The sequence below is a fragment of the Bidens hawaiensis genome, unplaced genomic scaffold (assembly GCF_021521415.1).
Source record: "Bidens hawaiensis isolate Kalapana, Puna unplaced genomic scaffold, B.hawaiensis_p1.1 tig00004124_1, whole genome shotgun sequence".
NCBI classification, from domain to species: Eukaryota; Viridiplantae; Streptophyta; class Magnoliopsida; order Asterales; family Asteraceae; genus Bidens; species Bidens hawaiensis.
This window is the reverse complement of record NW_027491244.1, coordinates 1311470-1320095: the sequence shown is the minus strand read 5'-3', so window position 1 is coordinate 1320095 and position 8626 is coordinate 1311470.

The following is an 8626-nucleotide window of genomic DNA, read 5'->3' as shown; positions in this document are numbered from 1 at the left end:
TAAGAAAATTTGATAAAGAGGACTATCAAAGCTAGTTGGGCCTACCGACAAATCCCAAGCTTAGTGCGTTATCATTTTTTTTAATCTCATATATAATAATAGTTTTGAAAACCAATCTCAAATTTTTCTATCATTTTCCATTATTTGCAAAAATTTTCAATAAATATTCGGGACTTTTTTTTCAAAGTTTTTTAGTAAATTTTTTTTTAATTATTATTTTTTTTAAATTTTTGATTTTTTTTAATATAAAAACGTAAGTTTCCCATCCCCACACTTAAATGTCACATTGTCCTCAATGAGACAGAAAAAAGACAATAATTAAAGCACATTCAAATATAAGTAAAGTGGAAAAGACTCCCCTGGTAAATATGACGATATTGCCTCATGAGTCGTGCTCTATGCCCTCCAATTCGAACGAAAGCCTCATACTCCAGTGCTCTCTACCAAGCTATCACATACAAATGAAAGCGGCAATCAATAAGCAAATAGCCTCCCCACACTTGAATCAAACCATGTATCATCAATCATCCAATAGCATCTCTGAAGCAACCTGAAAGCAAACCAAGAAACAGCCAGCACAAGAAAGCAAGAAACACCAAAAATAAAAAAAAAATAAAAATAAAACAGTCTACCGGGTTGCCTCCCTGGAAGCGCTAAGTTTACAGAAGAGTCTTCAGCCAGACTCCCTCCCGAAATCTCAATCGGGAGGCTTTTCTTTTATCCATCCCCGGTCTAACCCGCTTAGTTCCACCCGTCCAAAATTTTTAATCAAATAACACATAGTGAAACTTAAAAGCATTTTAAAACATTCAAGCGTGTCAGACCACCAATACTTAAACATACCCGGACCAAACCTAATACGTAACATATAATGAGGAAAACGGTAATTCTTGCATTTCAGTGTTGTCCTATAACTCTTAAGGTACCATTTTTGAACCCTCAACATGTGCTGATCCAAGCATTTCACACCCTCTTCTATGGCTTTTTCGATTTCGGTGGCGATCCACTATCTAATTCCTCCACAGACTTGCTAACCTTCGTATGATTTGGCGACTCAACTACTACCATATTCTGATCATCCTTCTTTGCCACTTCCTCTTCCTTTTCTTCTTCTGGTGACGTTTTGATCTCCATTGTTGGCTTCCCCATGATTAGTGTTTCTAAATATATATGATCGCCAACATGGTCAAATTCTGCATGTTCGTCAAAAACTAGTAAACCCACCAATTCATCACCAAACTCATCCTCCCAAGATGGTACATGCTCCTTCTCTTCGTCATCTTCCATCTGGTCAAGTGGCTCCTCAACGGCATCTTCGCTCAGATCCATGTAATCAGGTAGCTCCAACTCCATCTCTTCTATCAAGCCCTCATCATCATTATTCCAGAATTCATCATCTGTTTCATAGACGACTTCCTGCTCCTTCTTAGAAAAACTCTCATTTTGAATTCTAGCACTTATCTCGTCTAACCTAGCTTCGATTTTCTCTATCTTACAGAGTCTTTCTCTTTTGATCAACTTATCAAGCCTGGATTCTAATTCCTTAATCTTTTGGAATCTTTCACGTTCCTCTTGTTTGGCTCTTTCCAACATCTTCGATATAAAATACTCCTAAACTGACTCGATCTATTAAACATATTAACTAGAATCGATAAAATAAACACAAACTAAATTAACCTAAGGACGACTAGACACGCATAATCTAAGACACAGACTCACAAGACTCACCACAAATCAAGACACAAAAAGACCAATTAATCAATTAAGTTCAATCAAAGCTAGTTTCGCTATCGCCTAAGTATCCCCGGCAACGGCGCCAAAAACTTGATGTGCGAAACGGTCTATTAAAAACTTAACCTAACCTAGACACTCTAGTTTTAAATTTATAAATCTAGACTATCCTAATGCTAGACCACTAGACAGGCAAGTGTACCTATCAACTGTAGTAAAGCCTAACGAAGTTCGGATGTCGAACCCACAGGACACTAGCGACACCTAAACTAGACTCTGACTAATAACTTAAATAAATTGATTTAATTGATTTTTGTATTTTTTTTAATTATTAACTATAAGCTAAATAATACTTAAACTAAAGCTGACACTAGACACGAGCAAATTGGTTTAGAACTCAAATAAGGTGAAACAACTACCTAGGCAAGGAATCCTACTTGTCAACTCGTAAACTCTCAGAATTGGATTTATGAATGGTACCGTATTCTAAAAATATGAAACTTAAGGAATAACTAAAGTATGCTAGATCTCCTCCCGGTCTCACCAACAATACCTAAGAACCTTAAATACCATGTAAGCTCAACGGTTTGATGGTTCGGATCACCTCCCGGTCTCACCTTACCTAACTATGCTAAGGTACCCAAAGACTAAATTACCTCTCGGTCTCTCTAATCACAAAACACCCTAAGGCGTAAAGGGGTATTTTTATTGAATTCGGTTATAACACGAATCTGTAAGAATCTAAAGGAATCTAGGTTAACTCACTCCCGTGTAATCACTACCCAAATCCGCAAAAGACCAAAACAGACGACACTTAATTACCTCCCGGTTTCTCAAGTGGCAGAATACAAGGAATCTCTAAATTCTCAATTACCGTTCCTATGGAATACGTTAACTATAAACCATAAACTAGTTATAAACACACAGTAAGTAACCTAATATGCATCCGTACATGAAAGACATTCACAAAGACGCATATAGAGCAAAAATTGATCATAAATTAATACCAAATACGCATATGCATCACAACCAAATAAAATAAAAACTTTACCAAAGCATCAACCAATCAATAAATAATCCAAAACAAAAAATAAAACGAGTCTAAAAAGTATTCATCCAAACCCAGGCAGTATAACAAGTTTAGCCAACCATAATAATTGATGAAACATGTATAAAAAATAAAGTGCGGTTCATCGAAAAATAAATATAAATAGTTGAGTTGTTAGCCTATGAGCTTAAATTAATTGACCTGCTTGGTAGCTTGCTTCTTTAATTCTTCCTTCTCGTTGACTTTTAGGCGCGCGTACCAGCTTGCTTATCAATATTCTTATTTTTTATTTTCTTCCGAGCTCCAACTGCGCAACAGGGGCAGCCCCCCAATTAGCCGTGACCTGCTGCTCCTCCGTTGGGTTTACAAACCCCTTTTATTTATATTAAATTAGGTTTCTTTTGTTTTTTTCTCTCTGACTTTGCGTCCAGTCTAGCCCACCACCTCAACTTCAAATGCCTCTTTTATCTTAATTCCAAGGCTCCATCATCATGTGTAGGAGCCCATTATAATAATTTTCCTTGATGTTGTTTTTACAAATTCCAAACACGATTATGTGACATAAAAGAGCATCCATTATTATTTGTTAGTGGGTTTTGTAGTTCTCGTTCTCATGTGGGATTTATTCTTAACACTAAATATAATATTTAATACATTACTTTAATTATAATAGCAAAATCACAAAGTTTATTTTCAGTTTCACTCGTTAGTCTCAAGCTAAGTAAAAATAATCTGTTTTAGCTCGTCACCATTTAAAATTTATAGAATCCAAATATGAGCCAATTGAGACTAATCCATAATAAAAATAAACTCAAAGTCATTCAAAAGTGTAGGAGATAGTTATAATATTTATATATAATTTAGCTCATATCAATAAGACGTCAGTATGGCCTTCATAAACTTCGTAATGGGTAGCCGGAAGTTACCCGTTGTGAAAAAATCAGTATATACGGCCATTTTTCCCTCCGGAGGGTTAGTGGCAATGGTACCGTCTGCCGGACGTTCCGGATCCCATTCCGGCACTAAACCGTAAACATTGACGACGTCATTGTGATCTTTTTCTTTAAGATTCACGACAACCTCGTGAATTGCTGGAGTGTTCTTCATTTCACCAGCCATTTTAAAGATAAGAGAGCAAAGTTATTGAAGTTTTCAAGATCTGAGGTTTGAGAGAAAAGAAGATTCAAAGATAAGAATGAATTGGAGGCCACATATGACTTATTTATACTCATCGCAATAAAAGCGACTGGCTGCTTGCCAGAAGAGAGAGAAAATGCGGGCCGTTAGATGATTGACACATCAGGCGGGAGATTCGAGAAAGTGAGAACAGACTATCAAATGGTGTTACACGCGTCTTGTCAGTTGTCCCTTAATGCTCGTCTTTTCGCCACGTCATTATAATCATCCAACTTGCAAAGATTCAAATTTTAAAAATATATTGCAAAGATATTTTCTCACAAACAATATAATATTCACAAGACAAAAAGTTTCTTTCCATTAACAATCAGAAGACGATTACAAAAATATGGAGAAATAATTACAAAGTCTTAAAGTCTAAACCTATTCTATGGGTTAGGGGCTCGTATGTCCTCCGCAGCTTTCGGTGAAGTATCCTCAGACAAGGTGTCCTCGGACTCATCATCCAGATAGTTCCTCAGTTGCTGCACGCCATCATCGACGGAGGAAAACTCCGGAAGCATATATTGTAAAGGAAAGACCAGGTTGTCATACTCCTTAATCCGCATATCATACTCTTGCTTCACATCAAGGCCGTGAAGCGGATGATTCTCAAAGGTATGACCAGATTGAGCATATTCCATCCCTTCATTAAAGCCTTTCACGCGGCCGACTTGTGAAGAAGCAGTCATCAAGTTGGCAAAACAATCAGTAAGCTCAACGCTTCCCTTAATATGCCGGATGACCTGTCAAAAAGGAAAACAACAATATTAACATTAAAGCAAAAAGAGTGCCATGTACAACATATGGGAGGAACTTACAGAGTCAAGTCCTTGGTTGAGGAACCACCGACGATCTTGTTCGGCACGCTCCGCCTTGCCTCGAAGCTCCTGCAACTCATTAGCTACTTTTTGCTTATCATTAGAAGCTTCGGAGGCACGAGTCTCCGCCTCCGCACGGGATTGCAGCAAAGAGTCATAAGCAGCTTGCATTTCAGCAGCGTTTTGATCCTTAAGCTCATATTTCTCTTTCTGCAACTTCAGTTCTGCCTCAAGCTCCTGGATCCGGCTGCCTTGGCGGGTTACCTGGCTTTCCAAATCCGAATTGGCTTCAAGGGCCCTCGCCAAGTCATCCTTCTTATTTTGGGTCTCAGCGCGAGTAGACTCAAGCACAGAATTCTGTCTCTCACAAGCCTCCTTCCATTGAGGGCAGCAGCGGCATTGCGGTTGTCACACCCCAACCTACGGCGGAAATGTCGGGGCGTGAGCTGATTGCCACAGCTCTCAAGGTACTATCATGAAATTTTAAAGCGACTATATCTAATTAATTTGTTTATTATCAAGAAACATTCAAATACAACCAAGAATAAAGAAAATTAAAAATACAAAACCAACTATTCTTGTATCTATTTATTATCCTAAAGTCATCTCTATGTGAGCTTCAGTTCAATAAGCAATCCAAATTTATAACCTGTAAATGCGTACAAAATATATATTTGTCAACAACACATGTTGAGTGAGTAGATTCACCAGTTTTGACACAAACAAAATGATGATATATAATGATATAAATAATAGAGTAAAAATAAGCAAAACTGTTTTCTGTGAGTATAAACAATGAAATCGTTAAGCAAGTAATGAGATGTCGGTGAAACCATTGCCAATGCGATCAGGCTCCGGCCACTACGACGGCCGTATGATCATACTATAATGGATTATGTTGGACCTCTCTGAATGCGAAAGCATATAAGCATATAAACAAGTAAGCAAATAGCAAGTAACAAGCAGTCATTCAATTGATACACAACACAAAGATCACAGTTTGCGTTTGAGAATTAATACGATAAGTAATTTGATAAATGGTACGCAAGTGTCCACAAAGCATTTGAAAACAAGTAAAATAGGGGAGTGATTACTCACCTGATTAGCGGAACAAAACACAAGTGCGGATGTGAGAATAATGAACCCTTAGGGATTTACCGTCAAGGATTCCTAACTAAATATAATAATAATATGAGTCCAACTATAAACGATATAACATGTATAATGAATTTAGGATTTCGATATGATTTGGGTTATGATTGAAATTATAATATTATAGATTGATCGATTGGATTTCTATTGATAATAATATTGCGATAACAATTTTATCATTGAATTATAATAGTCATTACATTTATATTTTTAAGTCACCTTTATACTACCCATAAAATCCAATTTTATATATAAATAGTTTAAATATATAAATATGAGTTGGGCTATATTATATTAATAAAAATCGTTTAAATATATATATAAATATATTTTGGATCTTTAACGAAAGTCTATTGATTTAAATATAGCTAATACGTTTAAAATTACAATAGTTACAACTTTTAAAGAATGATACATATAATATATATATATATATATATATGTATGTATAAAATTAATATAAGCAAATTTTCAAAAACGTCCAACGACGAGGAACACAGATTAAAGTGTTGGGTTTTAATAAAAATAATGTTTATTTGATATTAATATTAATTATAGTTACTTTTAAATCTTTTAATCCATTAAAAACAATAACAAAATAAAAGAAACAAAAAGATGGAGTTGGCCGGGCTTGAACCTGGGCAAACGGCCGGCCTACCACCTACGCACACAGACTTAGCCTTCTGTGCTAGGTGTGTAGTTGTTTAGATATGAAAACGGGTTAATAAATACTGAAACTGATATAAACCCAATTGAACATAAACCCTAGAAATCACAATTGATTAAACCCGTTTGTAATCGATCAAACAGTCATAGGGCTATTGAAACATAGACAACGACGACCACAACCATATCACGAATTACCTTAATAGACGCTGAAACAAAGATTAATCGGCATAACCAGAACCAGGCATAGATGAGGACGAACAGGGTAATAGGAGTTGCGATACTGTGATTAATATTGGGGGTTTAGTAGGCGCTGGTTAGGAGATGATATCTGGAAGTTTAATTGCAGTAATACAAACGATTATATGTATATTGATTTAGGGTTTAGGGCGGTTTAGGTTAAAAAAGGAATTGATATAATATTTTATTGTTATTTCCAATTACTTGAGGGATAATGACGGTGAAATAAGTATAAACGATATGCACGAATCTAATTTGATTTTTAAACGAAGATTAGGGTGCAAGATAACATATACGGGTAAACGAGTTTGGTTCATGGATGTGGTTATAGTGTAACATCCCGAAATTTCTAAAGTAATATTTAATATATTATTTTGTCGGGTGAAATAAACGAGTTAGTGGAACGATAATAATAACAGCAAAATATGAAGACTTAGTAGGATAATTAGATGGGATTAGATAGGGACCAAAAGGAAATATGGGTCTTCGGCCCATTGGCTTAAAAGAGTATAAATACCCCCTTAAACCCCAATCCTTTCCATTCCATCCATTTATCCATCCTAATCTCTACACACACCCAAAACACGCACGACCCGAACCAAGATCCAAAGGCGAGGACCCGAGCTTGTTGATGCTAGATTGTCGTGACGAACCAAAGCAACAAGACCAGCTCGTGTTCGTAGTTCGACTCATTTACGGTACGTTTATATCGAGAACTTGTTTGTTTAGGTTTGGATTAGTATAGAAATGATAGATCTGTGTTTGTATGGTAAAAACGAATCCAACAAAGCTAAACTTACTGAAAATGGTTATGATTTGATGGGTTAATCGATTGATAAAAAGAACCCGTAACCTATATGCCTAAATCGCACCCTTTAAACATCGATGTTAGGTCGATTTGATGGTTGGGGTTTGTAGGCGCTGGTCAGACGATTCCGTGGATACCTAAATCGAGTTATTTGGTTAAGAAACGAAGGATTTAAGAGCGAACAGTACCTGCAGCTGATGAACTTCGCCTGCAAGCTAAGTTCGCCTGATGAACTTCGCCTGCAAAGCTAAGTTCGCCTGATGACAACTTCGCCTAAAGCTAAGTTCGCCTGATGACAACTTCGCCTAAAGCTAAGTTCGCCTGATAACAACTTCGCCTAAAGCTAAGTTCGCCTGATGACAACTTCCCCTAAAGCTAAGTTCGCCTAAGGTTTAACTTCGCCTAAAGCTAAGTTCGCCTAAGGTTTAACTTCGCCTAAAGTTAAGTTCGCTTAGAAAATAAATTAAAAACCTAATGGAAAATGTGTTAAGACAGTTAATGTAAATAAAATTTTTCCAAGCTGACTTGGTAGCTCGACCCCAGCCAGGGGCTCTGCCTCTTGGACCCTGCTAGGGGCTGCCGCCCCTAGACCCCACTGCCAGGGGCGCTGCCCCCGGACCCCCGTTCTTTGTGGGTCATATAAAGATAGAAATACAACATGAGTAGTAGTAGTTAATTGATACATGTAAATATTATACAGTTAGCCGTGCACAGCTCAAGAAGGGAATAACTATTAACGGAGAGCGTAACAGGATTCAGGTGAGTTTCTAGCCCCATTTCCTTGTTATGTTTTCGGGGCTGTGTGCATACTCGATGTGAAGTGTGAATACACTTACCTTAAGTGGTAAGTGTATGCTATAGTTGTTATACGAGGTAGCTATTATATAATACTTGTTGGTGCGTGAAGGATCTTCGGATGTTGCACGCATCGCCAAGGATAGTGATTGCGAAGTGGTTATTAGTGTGTATGAATGCTATGATGTG